Consider the following 17,803-nt stretch of genomic DNA (forward strand, 5'->3'; position numbering starts at 1 on the left):
GGGACTTATCATTTATCGTTGCCCACTGGGCTTATTTTAGAACTAGATGTTTTTACGTGCCTGCGATTTGCAGAAACATTATTTCATTTTCTTGTTTGGACAAGAAAGGTTTTTCATTTTTGATTCTAAACAATAGTTGTTCCTTTTCATTTAATAATGTTACCTATGGGGTTGCACATTTGTTTAATATTTGATATGTTCTTGATTTAGATACTCCTATTTAGAACATAAATAATGATAATAAACTTATTAAGATGAAAGACTCAAATTAAACATACCTTTGGCATTGTCGTTTAGGTCATATAAATGAGAAATGCATTTCCAAATTACATCAAGATGGTTACTTGGATAAGTTTGATTTTGAATCATACGAAGAATGCAAATCTTGTCTCATTAGCAAAATGGGTAAAGCGCCTTTTACCGGACAAAGGTGAAAGGGCCACGGAACAATTAGGACTTATACATAGTGATGTATGTAGTCCAATGCATATAATGGCAAGAGGTGGCTTTTACTACTTCATTACATTTACTAAAGATTTCAGTAGATATGGATAAGTGTACCTTCTGAAGAACAAATATGATTCTTTTGAAAAGTTCAAAGAATACAAGGCTGAAGTGGAAAAGCAAACAGGGGAAAGTATAAAAGTTCTACGATCAGATCGTGGAGGAGAATACTTAAGCCTCGAGTTGAAAGGTTTCTTGAAGGAGTGTGGTATTGTATCACAACTTACTCCTCCTAGAACACCTCAATGGAATGGAGTTTCTGAGAGGAGATATTGTACCTTGTTGGACATGGTGCGATCGATGATGAGTCTAGCAGATCTTCCAATAAGTTTCTGGGGTTATGCTCTAAAAACGGCTGCATATACATTAAACCAAGTTCCAACTAAATCGGGTCAAAAGACTCCATATGAGATATAGACTGAGAAACGTCACAACATGTCGTTTATGTAAGGATGAGGATGTGAAGCGTTTGTGAAATGCTTGGTGTTTGAAAAGCTAGGACCAAAATCAGATAAATGTTATTTTATGGGATATCCTGAAGAAACTAAAGGGTATAATTTCTATAATCCTACCGAGAACAAAGTTTTATTGCTTGAACCGCTATATTTCTTGAAAGAGAGTTACTTTCCAAGAAAATTAATGGAAGGACTATAGATCTCGATGAAGATCGAGTTGTATAAAATAACATTGAACCAGAGTTGGAAAGTGGGCAGGAAGTACATCAATATGTTCCTGCTCCGAAAACACAGGTTATTCGTAGATCTAGTAGGGCTCGTCATGAGCCAGAGAGATATTATAGATTTCTCTTGACTCAAGATGATAATGTAATGCTCATAGATAATGTTGAGCTTCTTACCTACCAAGAAGCTATGAACAGTCCAGACTCCGAGAGATGGCTAGAGGCCATAAAATCTGAAATGGAATCCATGTATCAAAATAAAATATGGACTTTAGTTGATCCACCTGAAGGGGTAAAACTTATATAGTGCAAGTGGGTTTTCAAGAAGAAAACTGACATGGATGGTAAAGTACAGACCTATAAAGCGCGGCTAGTGGAAAAAAGTTTCAAACAAATTCATGGTATAGACTATGATGAGAACTTTTCACCAGTTGCTATGGTCAATTCCATCAGGATTTTTCTAGCAATAGCTGTTTACTACGACTATGAGATTTGGAAAATGGATGTCAAAACACTTTCTTAAATGGGAGCCTTGAAGATGATGTATACATGATACAACCTGAGGGTTTTGTCGATCCCAAGTTTGCTAAGATGGTCTGTAAGTTACTTCGATCTATTTATGGATTGAAGAAATCCTCAAGGAGATGGAATCATCGTTTTGATGAAATAGTCAAAGAATTTGGCTTTATTCAAAATGAAGATGAAACATGTGTTTACAAGAAGGTTAGTGGGAGCCATGTGGCATTCCTAGTACTATATTTAGATGATATATTACTAATAGGGAATGACATCCTTCTCTACAGGATGCTAAGACTTATTTGGGAAATAGTTTCTCAATGAAGACTTAGGCGATGCTACCTATATATTAGGGATCAAGATCTATTGAAATAAATCAGGGAAATTAATCATCCAAAGTCAGAGTACATACATTGATAAAGTATTGCATCATTTTGGGATGCAAGGGGCAAAAATAGGATATGTCCCAATATCTCATGGGATATTGATCTCAAAAGACAATTACCCTAAATCATTATATCATAAGGGCCTTATGAGCGAAGTTCCATAGGCTTTGGCAATTGGATCTATAATGTATGTGATGATATATACTCATCCTGATGTTTCGTATGCCTTGAGCATGATGAGCAAATACAAGTCTAATCCAGGTGAGGGTCACTGGACAGCTGTCAAGAATATTCTTAAATACTTGAAGAGGACTAAAGATTCATTCTTGGTGTATGAAGGAGATGAGAATCTGGTTGTAAAGGGTTACACTGACGCTAGCTTCCAGAAAGACAAAGATGATTCAGTATCTCAGTCAGGTTTTGTGTTTTTCCTTAATGGAGGTGCTGTAAGCTAGAAAAGTTTAAAGCAAGAAACAATAGCTGATTCTACAATGGAAGCTGAGTATATTGCTTCCAGTGAAGCAGCCAAGGAGGCTGTTTGGATATAGAAATTCATGACGGGATTTGGTGTGGTTCCATTGATCACAGATTCAGTTGATCATTACTGTGATAATAATGGAGTCATCGCACAGGCTAAAGAACCAAGGTCCCATTCCCGGGAAAAGCATATACTTAGGAGATATCACCTTCTTCGAGAGATTAATGAAAGAGGAGATATACATATATGTAAAGTGCATACTGATGATAATGTTGCAGACCCACTGATTAAGGTTTTATCACAGCAAAAACACGAAGGTCATACTAGTTCCATGAGTATTATATACATGGGTGATTGGCTCTAGTGCAAGTGGGAGATTGTTAGTGTTTGTGCCCTAAAGACAACACTATTATGTTTATATTATGAAACATTTGGATTATTAATTATGATTCTATGGATTATTCTTTAATAATTTATTATATATTTTTTCAGTGATAAAAGGTTAGATTAATAAATGTCCTGGGTATATGATATATAAATCTATATCTCTGAGTACGTGACTTAGAAATGTGATTATGAGAATAGTATTGATATTCCTAAAGGTCCCTAGTCAAGTATTATTGTTAAGGGACGATAATAAATATGTTGAGACTAATGTGTTTGTTGACTGATGATCACATCTCATTGATCATAGGTATGGTGATACTAAAGTCAAAACACAGGCACATTTATTAAATACATGGTGTTGGATTGACCCGTTATGAGATACTACATGTTTAAAGTGTCATAAGTTAATCTCACAGTGATGATGTATTGGTCCTTATGTGATGCCCTCCAAACCCGGGTCAGGAGTTTGGGGTTCACAACACACACACACACACTCAATATATATACCTGCTTATAAAAGTAATATATGTAAAGACCCTAATTACCATAACCATGGATCGCAACAGGTTAAAGTATGAAAACAAGCCACAACCTTAAATTTTATTACATCGTACCAAATCCCAACTAGTTCCGCTTACAATTGATAATGATATTATTCTTACAATCTTACATAACTCATCTATATTATAAAGCTCCTGCTAACTCGGTCCATCTTATCCTGGAATCCTAGCTCGCATACTGGGTTGGGAATCCTCGTTACCAACAATTTCCTTTTCAACTGTAAAATAACATAAACAGATTTGCAAGAGTGAGCTAACTAGCTCAGCAAGTCATAATAGCATAGCTCAGCAAGTCATAATAGCAATAACTGAGGTTCAACAATGATCAGTTCAAATGATTCAGAAGTATCAAGTTTCTGGATAATCAATGAATAGAATTGGATATTCTCTTTTTATTTTTAAAAAAACAAAGGTTAGGCTGTTGATCAGTCACGCACTAACCCCGAGCAAGGCTCCCAGCTTTGTTCTATATAGTGGATCCAAGGCATGTATTAGCCTAATATGACCACGAATCTGGTCTGACCACGAATCTGGTCCACATTTATAAAACCATCCAATTCTAAAATTATTCAATATGATAACCATTGTAATTCAATAAAAATAGAATGATAATTAACATTGATAAAACATTTATCTCAGAGCATTAAACATTTCACAGGTATCACCAGGGTGTATCAAGGTGTAAGTATAAAGAAAAGCTTTAAGCCTGAGGAAGAATCAAGTATCTGAAGAATAATGGTTCAATGATAATACAGGGTATTGATCTTTGATGTGATAGGGTATTTCAGGGTGTATAAGTTTCTGTATGCTCAAGAAATTCTGTTGAAATACTTGGTTTATGGTGTGTATATATTTGTGGAGTAGTATTGTATTTGTATTGTTTAATATATGGGAAATCAGTTGTTGGTGGTTTACTCAAGAAATAAAGCTTACGGCTCAAGTTCAATGATACGATCAGGGTTCAAGGTTGAATAGTTTAAAACGCTTGCAATATAAAACAAGATTTATTTTGAATACTAGCAACATGTTATAAGAAAGTTCAGAAATATTTGCAATATATCTCGAAGAAAGGTTCAGAAGGACTTGCCTTATCATAAATGATTTCCAACTTTACTTGTACTCATCTAACAGTTTTAATTTTCAATCACTTTCCTTCTTTTTCTATGCCTTGCTTCTATTCGTCAATCACTTGCCTTCCATTTCTATGCTTCAATTCTATTTACGGATCACTGACTTTCTTTATCTATGCCTCTCTTACTCTTCTAGGCATCACATATATCTATCAATACTCAATCTCATATCATTCTAATCGTCATATAGACGTCATAATCTTTTATCTACCCTTCGTTCTACCCAAATCTGATTTACGGATTGAAAGTCACAGAAAAAACCATCAAAAAATAACCACATAGGCATATAACACATCAATCAAATAGCACATAGCACATAGCATGCAAGATATTCGATTAAAATAATTTTTCAAAGAAGATTCGGGGTCAAAATGATTTTTCAGATATTTAATACGAATTTTTGAACATTTTTCGGAATTAAAATGGGCCTCTGAATCATTTTATAATTAAATACTAGGGTTCGAACACCCGAATCTGACTTTAAAACCATTTAATAATAATTATTGAGCCTTGAAAATAATTTAAAATAATATTTTAAAGCTCGACTATTTTTCAGAAATTTTAAATCAAAATAAATAATTAAATCAAATTATTAAATCAATTAAAATTAATTAATAACTAATTAAATTAATTAATTAATTAATATTTAAATTAATTGACTAATTAAATAATTAATTATCAACTAAAATTAATTAATTAATTAATTAAGATTTATTTTTAAATAAGAATAATTTCCAGAAATTAAATAATGAATTTTTTTGGAATTTTTAAATAATTAAAACAATTTTCTGAAAATAAAATAAGCAGAATATCATTTTTATAAATAGGATTCTAATATTTATAAAGTTTTGAAACTACAGGGACTAAAACATAAATTTTGCAAAAGTTCAAGGGCATTTCTGTAATTCTGCCATCGCCCCCGACCTACGCCGGCGGTCACCATTGTCGGCGACCCCAAACTCGCCGGAAAATCTCATTCGAGCCCAGATCAGTCTAAAAACATGCAGAATCATAAAGTATCATGCCAGGAATCTATATCATATTTTGGAATCAACAAACAACGTATAGTTTGCTCGGAAAATCCATCTGAAACTTCGTCGGCGGCGAAGTCGAACATTTTTCCGGCGAAGTCAATTAAGCTGTTCCAGGGATCTTCTGTAAATTTTCAATATACCAATCGAATCATTGTTCAACGATCTACAACCTAGTGCAATCAATTTCAAGTAATACCCCAAACACAAAAATTCCCAAATTTCAATTGAAATTATTCAAGAACATAAACCCTAAATTTAATTCTGAGAATCAAACATCAATTTGAACATGTTATTTGTTATGGATAAAAACTTAGGGTGTATTAACTGCTGTATTAATTACTAAGGTTCGGGAGCTCAAGGCCTTTAATGGCTGCTCTCATGTTTCGTAGCTTAACTCTGCCTTTACGAGATGCCTATGTATCTCTGTGAATTAGAGAATCAAGCCACAAAATGTACATCTGATTTTTGGGGTGAGGCCCCTTATATAGATGTTGGGAGTCCTTGAATTGGACTAGATCTAGGAGACTTGGTGGGCAAGTCTCAGAATTGGAGTGGACTTTGGAGTCCTAGGAAGTAGGAAATTGATTCCTTATCTTATTAGGTCCCTTGGAGGCCAATCTACAAGGATTTATATCTCCACTAGGACTCATCTTAACAGCTGATTTTTCCTTTATTAATTAATTACAAAATTAATTAATATTCAGGATTTTGGGCCCTTTCTGATTGGGCTTCGTTGTTGGATCATATCTGGTCTTAACCAATTATATTCCTAGGTTATTTTTGGGCCCCTATTAAGGGTCTTGGGCCTCCTTTAATGGGCTTTAACCGCCAGCCCAATGTTAATACAATCAATGCGATTTTAATTACGCAATCAGGGTTTATTTTATTCCCTATCATTATTGAACTCCAAATTAGTCATATAATATACCAAAATGACCAGGAAGAAAAAATCTACATGATTCAAACATCAAATCACACAAACAACATCAAAAACAAAAATTCCTATTTTAATTACTAAATAATTCAAATTAAATTAATTAAATAAAAAAATCACCTTGATTTCTGCACTGAAATGGATGATTGATTATGAAAAAACTTTTCGAGAGCTTCGATTTGATATATTGCACGCCCGAATCGGAGGTCGTTAACGCCTTCGTTTGTGCGTTTGATTATGAAGAACGCGATGAATTTTAAGGTTTTTCTCTTGGAACTATATAGTTTTACTGTTTTCAAATGATTATCGGTACACAATACAATACTGTATTGGCTATTTATATTTACGAAATATTAGTACCTTTTGGGAAACCGTAAAAGTTTTCGCAGAAGTTAAGTTCATTCTTTCCCTTACAGGTATCGTTTTGGCGTAAAGTATGGAGTGTCCTACACATTTACAACGATTTGCCTTGTACACAGCTTCAGGGTTGTTTTTCCTATTATTATCTTACCTTTTTCCCTCTTTTTTAGGAATTTTATGGCATATCTTAAGAATTTTCCCTTAATTTCTGAGATATTTTCCCTAATTTTTCTGGGATTTTTCAGAATTTTTCAAAATAATTCAGCCCTTTTTCGACTAGGATCCTAGTCGAAAATTTGACCTGGATCCTGGTCGAACTTTGGGCCAGCTCCTGGGTCCCGGTCGAAGAAATTCGACTAGGATTCACGACCAGGATTTCAACCTGGTTCCTAGTCGAAATTTCAACCTGGATTCTGGCCGAAATTTTGGCCGCTTTTCAACTCCTGCTCGTGAAACTATGACTAGGATTCACGACCAGGATTTCGACCTAGATCCTAGTCGAGTTCATGACCTGGATCCTGGTCAAATTTTTGGCCACCTTTTGACTCCTACTTGTGAAACTACGACTAGGATTCACGACCAGGATTTCGACCTGGATCCTAGTCGAGTTCACGACCTGGATCCTGGTCGAATTTTTGGCCACCTTTTGACTCCTGCTCGTGAAATTTCGACTAGGATTTATAATCAGGATTTCGACCTGGATCCTAGTCGAGTTGATGACCTGGGTCTTGGTCGAATTTTATAAACATTTTTTGCTCCTTTTCGAAAATTTCGAGCTTGATCCAGGACCAGGATTCGACCTGAATTCTGGTTTTTTTATGGGTGTTTTTCTGGCTCCTATTCAAAAGAATTTGAACAGGATTCACAACCTAAAACTCGACCTCAATTCTGGTCTTTTTGATGGGTGTTTTTCTGGCTCATGTTCGAAAGAATTCGAACAGGATTCATGACCTAAAGCTCGACCTTAATTTTAGTCTGTTGGTTATATTGGGCTTTTCCTAATTCAACTTGGATTTGGGCCTAAAATTGGGCCTCTATTTTTCCAAATCATGTTTGGATTTGGGCCAAAGCTTGGGCCTCTAATTTTCCAAGTCATATTTGGATTTTGGCCTCGACATGGGCCTTAAGAATTATTGAGGATATTCTGGAAGGTTCTAGAACTTAATAATTTTCAAAGATATTCTGGAAAATTTCAGAACTTGGGCTTTTTCTTTGGGCCTTCAGCTTAATGGGCTTTTTTGCCCTTTCATCTTCCATTTTCCGCCTATATAAAGGAGTGAGTAGAGTCACTCACTTCTCACTTCTCATTTCCAAAAAATTTTCTTTTCTCTCTTCTTCTCTCAAAAGTCTTGGAGGCCATAGTATAACCGGAGGTAGGAGTTTTCGAGCCTTTCAGCCTTTTCCAAACCAGTCTTCGGCATTATTTCAGGCAAATATCCTCTTTTGTATTTTTGTTTTCAGGTACGCTTTCGTATAAAGTTTGTTCCTAAAATTGTTTTCTTTTCCGCCCTTTTCAGATGGCAGATAAGAAAATGACTCGTTTGGCCAAAATAAATGTGGCCAAGAAATCCAACGAGTTCCTCATTCGGTCAAGGTACACCTCTTCGATTGATATGATCAATAATCGAGGGGATGAGTACCCGTCCGACGCGCACCTGATGCACATGATCACGTCAATATTTTCCGGGATGCAAAGGAGTTGGATAAGATAAAAACTTTCTTCAAGATCAAGGAGCCCTTCAAGTTGGTTCTTGCGGGTCCGGCCGACAGGGTCTTCCAATGGAAGAAAGACGCTCTATGCGTCTTTAGGGACACTTTAAGGGCAGGTATCAGACTCCCCTTTCATCCTTTTATCCCTGTTTTACTAGCTGATGTGGGCATCAGCCCTTGCCAACTCCCTCCAAACTCTTGGAGGCTGATTCTTTGCTACATGTCGCAATGCGCAAAGCACAACATCCCTACTTCGGTCGCCGTGTTCAGAAAAAATTTCCAGTTCAAGAACAGCCCCGACAAGAATCCGGGGGGGTTTATTTGAACCAGCGCCCCACTGTCCCCCACATAGTGAATGGGAAGTCCATCCCTGACAATAACTTGGGGTGGAAGAAGGAGTTTCTATACGTCCTTTAGGAGGGCGGCGGCTGGGGCACCCTATTTCGCTCGTCTTTTGGGCAAGTTGTGGATGGGAGCCCAAATGACATAGTTTTGACTGAGGAGGAGACCAGGGCCTTCAACCTCCTTACCCAGAATAATGGGACATCCCACTCTTGGGATCTCATCAGGGAGACTATTCTTGTGGAACGTGGCCTTTCTTCCATTCCTAAAAAGGTACGTTTTCTTCCTTTTTCTAGTTGTCTTTATTTTCCTCACTTTTTTACTTTACTATTTTCTCAATCCACTTAACTTATTCATTGCAGTTGCTGAGAGGATCGAAGAGGCTACCAAGCCTAAAGACCTGGAAACGAGCAGGATGAAGCGCATCGGAAAGATCTTCAAGGACCCGCGCCTTGGGGATCGCTTCCCAGAGTTCCTTCTCCAGGAAAAGGAAGGAGATGAGGAAGGCCCCAACCAACCCTTGCGTACAAAACAAAAACCAGGGGCCATCTTCCAGCCTGCCTGGGGAATCCGGGGTAAGGAATTGATTGCTGGAAATACAAAACTTGCCATAGAGTGGTCCATCCAGTTTATTTCCCCCGTAGACTATCATGATCTTGTCCTCCAACAGGACTTGGAGGCTAACGAGCTCTTCGGAGTTCAGGCCCTAGCGACGGTACATTCTTTTCTTCTTGTTATCCACAGTTTCTTATCATGATTTTTCTCGTTTCTCACTTTTTCTTCATCTCTTGTAGGCGAATGTCCATTTTCAAGGGGCACTTCACCAAGCCAAGGCTTGGAAAGTTGGCCTAGAAGACACAAACAAGAAGCTGGAGGAGGCTAACCATCAAATAGAAGCTCTTCAAGCCCAACTTGCCTCCTCAACTTCTGATCTAGAAACGGCTCGGGCTGAGATTGTTATCCTTAAGGCTCAGAAGGACAAGGCCTTTGACGGCTTGATGGATACACAAGATTTCAAAGATTTAATGGTAGAGCATGATGCCCTCCTTCATCCAGTCAGCTATAAGGAAGGCCGGGACGCTGCTGTAGAGGCTATCCAGGACGAGTTTTCTGAGATTCTTGAATAATCTTCCTTCCCTTGCCCTGTGCAGGTCCCAACACTTGGAAGCGTTGCTGACAAGCTTGCTGATCTTATTAAGGAGGGCACTTCAGTGTCCCCTGTTAGAGTGCCGTTAGAAATCCAGGGGCAAGGCCAGAAGAGGAAGGAGCTTGAATCCAGCTCTGAAGAGGTGGAACCTTCTTCTAAGGAAGAGGCCGAGCCTATTATAAAGAAGGCCAGGGTGCAAGAGCCTCCCAAACCAGCGTCCCCTAAGACATCTAAGGAGTCCGAGGGTAGTTCTGAGGAGACCTTTGCGGAGACTTTTGAAGAAACTTCCGAGGGACCGACCCAAGATACGTCCGAGGAGACTTCAGTGTGGCTCTGAAGAATCTGAGCCTTCTAAGGCCTAACTTCTTTTCATTATGTACTTTTCTCTTCTTTTTTTTAGACATTATCCAACTTTGTAGACTTTGGTTACTTTAACTTGTATTGCCCAAGTATTATCGTAGTTTTTTCGAGTTTCCAAACTCAAGTTTATAACTTTGTTTTACCCTTTACAATATAACAATCTATTAAGCTAGATCAAGCTGAATGCTTTTCATCATAACTTGGTATTTTCGATACCTTACATGAAATGGGTTCAACCCTGATAAAACTAAACATATCTTCTATCCAATATATAAAAATCATAAGCAAACAAAGCTTCAAGGTGCTTTTAAACCTACTTGTCATCTCGTCAAGTGAGAATCGTGCTTAACCATTTTACACATAGTAAACCTTCAGGTTCTGCGCGTGCCAAGTTCTCAGGACTTCAAAACCGTCCATAGTCTCTAACTTGTAGATTCCTCTTCCTTGAACGTTCTTAACCTTATATGGCCCTTCCTAATTTGGGGCGAGCTTTCCTTTCTGCCCTACTCCAGAGGCCTCCACTTTTCTAAGGACTAAATCTCCTTGCCTGAAGAACCTTTCTTTAACCCTTAGGTTATAGTAGAATGAAGCTTTCTTCTGATATTCCACTATCTTCGCATGTGCCTCATCTCGCACTTCATCAATTAGATCTAGGGCTAATCTTTGCCCTTCCTCGTTTTCCTCAACATTAAAAGCTTGAATCATGGGAGACGAATGTGATATCTCCACAAAAACAACCGCTTCTGCCTCATATGCTAACATGAAGGGAGTTGCCCCAATTGTGACTCTACAAGTAGTCCTATAGGCCCATAGAATTGGGAGTATTTCATCCACCCAGATATTCCTTGACTTCTCGATCCTCTTCTTTAGTCCATCCAGGATTATTCGGTTCGCCACTTCCACTTGCCCATTGGCTTGCGGGTGAGCCATAGAGGTAAATCGTAACTCAATTTCATTCTCCTCATAATACTTCTTGAATTCCTCATTGTTGAACTGTGTTCCATTATCAGTGACTAGGATGCGGGGAATTCCATACCGGCACATGATATTTTCCCACAGGAATTGTGCAACCTGCTTAGTTGTGATCTTGTCCAAAGGCTTGGCTTCAATCCACTTAGTAAAATAATCAATGGCTACAATAAGGAACTTCCTTTGTGCCATGGCAATGGGGAAAGGCCCAAGTATGGGGAAATGTCCAACCTAGTGCAATCAATTTCAATTAATAACCCCAAACACAGAAATTCCCAAATTTCAATTGAAATTATTCAAGAACATAAACCCTAAATTTAATTCTGAGAATCAAACATCAATTTAAACATGTTATTTGTTATGGATAAAAACTTAGGGTGTATTAACTGTTGTATTAATTACTAAGGTTCAGGAGCTCAAGGCCTTTAATGGCTGCTCTCATGTTTCGTAGTTTAACTCTGCCTTTATGATATGCCTACGTATCTCTGTGAATTAGAGAATCAAGCCAAAAAATGTAGTTCTGATTTGTGGGGTGAGGCCCCTTATATAGATGTTGGGAGTCCTTGAATTGGACTAGATCTTGGAGACTTGGTGGGCAAGTCTCAGAATTGGAGTGGACTTTGGAGTCCTAGGAAGTAGGAAATTGATTCCTTACCTTATTAGGTCCCTTGGAGGCCAATCTACAAGGATTTATATCCCCACTAGGACTCATCTTAACAGCTGATTTTTCCTTTATTAATTAATTACGAAATTAATTAATATTCAGGGTTTTGGGCCCTTTCCAATTGGGCTTCGTTATTGGACCGTATCTGGTCTTAACCAATTATATTCCTAGGTTATTTTTGGGCCCCTATCAAGGGTCTTGGGCCTCCTTTAATGGGCTTTAACCGCCAGCCCAATGTTAATACAATCAATGCGATTTTAATTACGCAATTAGGGTTTATTTTATTCCTTATCATTATTGAACTCCAAATTAGTCATATAATATACCAAAATGACCAGGAAGAAAATATCTACATTATTCTAACATCAAATCACATAAACAACATCAAGAACAAAAATCGGCTAGTACCGTATCCTGTGATCGTTGGACGATCGGACGTTCGTGTGGATACCTTGGAGAGCAGATCTTCGAAATGAAGGCTGTTGTGTTGGTTCATCAAGATCAGAATGTTCGTTACAATAAGAAGGAAAGCTTAATTAAGGTAAACATATGTTCTCCATAATAATCCATTCATTATACATAGATGTTAGTCGCTAAACACGCGCTAATGATACACGTAAGTATACGCGTTCGCAAGTAGTATAAGATATAAATCAGATTTGTTCCCACAGAGACTGTATTGGTTAACTAAGTAATACACACCTAAGCAACAATGTATGGTTATTATTCAATGCTAAGACGATAACAAAGTGAGATTGTTTATAACTAAGAATTACGCTAACAATTATAACTACGAGAATTAGATTGAATGAATTAATATGTATGATAAACATGGGATTATAACTTCATTAAATACTTTATTCAATAGTCATATTGTTCTTAACCTTAGCATGCAATGGTGATGATACTAGTCAGACAACACGAAACTGATAAACGCCAACTTTCGTTGCACGAGTACCATTCTATCAGGCATCCACAAAAGAGATAGAAGCTGAATAAGCACCAATTATATTGAGACCCTATATGTCTATAGAATTTGACAACATAACGGTTTAAGCACAAGTTATCTATCTTGATTACATAGGGCAAGTAAGATGGTTAAAATTACCTACGAATCATGCATAACAATACATGAACCTATGCTAGCATGGCAAGTTCTAAATCCTTAAATTCTCTTTCGCTTCATTAAGAATTAACACACTATCTTATATGTTCGCGACGCTCATAAAACGAATACGCACAACCAATACTAGGATATCATACAATCACCACATACTAAGGCATCAAACAATTTAACTAAAAAAATCCATAAATAAATCCGTTAGAACCCCACGATAACGATTAGCCCATAATCGGACTCATCATCAACGTGGGTTCCGATGAAAACATGATATAGCAAATGTAGTCTTTATACGAATAAATAAAACCAAGTACAAATAAGAGTATAGGTTCAACAAAACAAGAAACAAGCATCCAAGATTACAACTCAAAATAAAGATTCACAAGAATAAACTAGATCTTTTTCGCCTTTGTTGAATTGTGATATAGGTCTCTTGTCGTCTTCTCCTTGTGCTCTGGTAAGTCTCCTTATTAAAAAATGACTTTAGGTTATCAATATATAGCAGTTCAATCATCCCAGGAGTCCAGAAAATAGAATTATAATAGAATCAGGATTTTGTTTATCCCGACCCAGTGCGGCCGCGCGCTTCACCAGCGCGAGCTCGCTGACTTCCTGTACCCCGGTGCGGCCGCGCGCTTCATCAGCGCAGGCGCGCTGGACTTCTTCCAAAAACACTTTTTTTCTTTCTCTTTATTTTTGCAGCTTCGAGCCAGCTTCAACGAGCTTTTATTCCAACACCACCTAGACACCATATTAGCATCAAAACAATGCTAATTCATCTGATTCACAAATTAATGCCTGAAATGCAAAAACACTTGAAAACACGTTAAAACACAAATAACTTGAGTACAAATACACCAATTCAAAGCTTATTAGAGCATAAATAAGTGTCATAAATCCCACATATACCACTTCTGTTCATGAAGAAACTTCTTCCTTTGAGCATAAGATAAGTCGGGAGGCATGATATTACTCACAAGGTAGTTCACAATGTCTGCAAATCACGGTTCTTCTTCTTGTACTCCAAACAGTTGCTCGTCGGGGAAAGACTCATATATCAATATCCTATCCAATGAAGTAGCATTAGGATTCTCTAAACGCGAGAGATGATCAGCAACTTGATTTTCAGTTCCTTTCCTGTCCTTGATCTCTAGTTCAAATTCTTGGAGCAAAAGAACCCATCGAATCAATCTAGGTTTTGAGTCCTTCTTTGAGACGAGATATCGAATTGCAGCATGATCAGTGAAAACTGTCACCTTAGTCCCAAGTAGATAAGATCAAAATTTCTCAAAATCGTAGACAATAGCCAAAAGTTCTTTCTCTGTAGTAGTGTAATTCAGTTGAGCACTATTTAGAGTCTTACAAGCATAGTAGACCACATAAAATATGTTGTTCTTTCTCTGCCCAAGAACTACTCCAACTGCATAGTCGCTTACATCACACATCATCTCAAAAGGCTCATTCCAATCAGGTGCAGTAATGACTGGTGCCGTAATTAGACTCTTCTTCAATATCTCAAAAGCTGCAAGGCACTCGTCATCAAACTTGAAAGGAACATCTTTCTCTAACAAACTGCACAAAGGCTTTGAAATTTTCGATAAATCTTTGATGAAACGCCTGTAGAAACCCGCATGAGCAAGAAAATTGCGAATTCCTTTAACCGAAATGGGTGGAGGAAGATTCTCAATAACCCCCACCTTGGCCTTATCCACCTAAAGACCCTTACTAGAAACCTTATGCCCGAGAATGATGCCCTGTCGCACCATAAAGTGATATTTTTCCAAATTGAGAACCAGATTGGTCTCAACACACCTCTTGAGAACATGTCCGAGATTTTTCAAGCATTCATCAAAAGAATCGCCAAAGACTAAGAAGTCGTCCATGAATACCTCCATATTCTGGCCAATCATGTCAGAAAAGATGGCCATCATACATCTCTAAAATGTGGCTGACGCACCACACAAACCGAAAGAAACTCATCTGAAGGTGAAAGTACCAAATGGACAAGTGAAGGTAGTTTTCTCCTGATCTTCTGGAGTGATACAAATTTGATTGTAACCCGAATAGCCATCCAAAAGACAATAGTACTCATGACCGTCCAACTTGTCAAACATCTGATCAATGAAAGGCAAAGGGAAGTGATCCTTCCTAGTGGCTTTGTTTAACTTCCTGTAGTCCATGCAAACTCTCCACCCCGTGACTGTCCTTGTAGGAATAAGCTCATTCTTCTCATTTGCTACCACAGTAATTCCACCTTTTTTTGGTACACATAGAACCGGGCTTACCCATGAACTGTCAAAGATAGGGTAGATGATCCCTGCATCTAGCCACTTAAGAATTTCCTTCTTCACTACCTCCTTCATGATAGGATTAAGTCTTCTTTGCTACTCGACCGTAGGTTTTCTACCTTCTTCTAGCAGACTTTTATGCATACAGTAAGAAGGGCAGATTTCCTTGATATCTGCTATAGTTCATCCGATTACCGACTTGAACTCTCTCAGAATCCTCAAAAGCTTTTCCTCATCACTACCTGAAAGGTCAGATGCAATAATAACAGGAAGAGTAGATGCATCACCTAAAAACGCATACCTCAAATATTCAGGTAAAGGCTTAAGCTCGAGAGTGGGAGCTTCCTCAATAGAAGGCTTGAGGCGTTTAGGAGCTTTATCCAATTCCTCCATTCCAAGAGATTCAAAAGGCATATCAATTTAGCATTCAAATATTGCAATTGTTCTTCACCTTCATCATCTTCACTATCTGAATTCCCCAATAAGGCTTTTTCTAAGGCATCAGGCCTTAGCAATTGATCAATTTCCGATGTGACCACCGAATCGACCAACTCCACTTTTAAGCACTCCTCATTATTAGTAGGAAATTTCATAGCATTGAACACATTAAAAGTAACATCCTGATCCAGAACTTGCATGGTGAGCTCACCTTTCCGCACATCTATCAAGGTTCATCCAGTCACCAAGAAAGGTCTTCCCGAGATTATGGGAATCTTCTTATCCTCCTCGAAATCAAGAATTACAAAATCAGCATGAAAGATGAGTTTATCAACCTTGACCAAGACATCCTCCACAATACCTTGCGGATATGTAATAGAACGGTCGGCCAACTGCAAAGTCATATACGTCGGTTTAGGATCAGGTAGATCCAACTGCTTGAAAATTGACAAAGGCATCAGATTGATGCTAGCTCCCAAATCACATAAGCATGTCAAAAGACACTTTTCCAATAGTACATGGAATGGTAAAGCTTCCTGGATCTTTAAGCTTCAGAGGTAACTTCTGTTGCAACACAGCACTGCATTCCTCCGTGAGAGCGACGGTCTCTAAATCATCTAGCTTCACCTTCCGAGAGAGAATACCTTTCATAAACTTCGTATAACTAGGCATCTGCTTGAGAGCCTCGGAGAAAGGTATGTTGATATGAAGTTTCTTGAACACCTCCAGAAACTTCTCAAATTGCTTGTCCAGCTTTTTCTTCTGCAGCCGTTTAGGAAAAGGCGGTGGAGGATAGATCTGTTTCTCCCCTGTATTACCCTCAGGCAGAGTGTGCTCAACAGTAGTCTTCCTTGGTTCCACTTCTTCATCCTGCTATACTACTTCTTTCTCAGCCCTAACTTCTTCAGTTAGCTCTTGAGTTTGTTCAGGATTCGCAACCTTCCCAGACCTCAAAGTGATTGCCTTTACCTGCTCCTTAGCTTCCATCTTTCCTGGCACTTCAGTGTCACTAGGAAATGTACCAGGTTGATGATTTAGCAAGGCATTGGCAATTTGCCCAATTTGATTTTCCAAGGTCTTGATAGAAACAGCTTGACTCTTGCACATAAGCTTCAACTCCTCCAATTTGGATTTTTCATTAGCTTGTTGCAGCTGGAGTTGTTGTCTTGGTGCATACTGCGGTTGCTGAAAACCAGGGGGTTGTACTACTTAGCTGGATATTGCTGATAAGGCTGTTGAACCGCATTCTGAGTGTTGCTCCAACTGAAATTCGGATGATTGCGGTTGTTAAGATGATAGATGGATGGCACAGGTTGCTGCGATCGCTGGAAGTTGCTCACAAACTGAGCTTAATCACTAGAAATTGCGCACTGATCAGTCTCGTGGGCTCTAGCACATAGCTCGCAGACACTAGTGATTTGATTAACTTCATAATTCGCCAAGGTGTCCACCTTCATCGTCAAAGCCTTTAGTTGGGAAGCGATAGCAGTTGTTGCGTCCAACTCCAGAATTTCTGCTACTTTTCCCTGAGTCAGTCCCTGAGTCATTAATGTCTCGAACACATTAATCCTTGTGGATGCAGGTTGTTACAAACACCTTATTTCATTGGTATAACATTCTCATCGATCTAATAAACAAATTTTCTAAAAAAATGCATTTTAACTCGATCGCACTCTGATACATTTGTGAAAAACGGTCAAACTTTGTGTTTTTCTTAAATCGAGTAGAGTATGACGCTAAGTTCGAAATAAGCCTAAATATTTTGGTCCAAATCAAAAATTGAAAAAATTTATGAAT

The sequence above is a fragment of the Apium graveolens genome, chromosome 2 (genome assembly GCF_009905375.1).
Source record: "Apium graveolens cultivar Ventura chromosome 2, ASM990537v1, whole genome shotgun sequence".
Lineage (NCBI taxonomy): Eukaryota > Viridiplantae > Streptophyta > Magnoliopsida > Apiales > Apiaceae > Apium > Apium graveolens.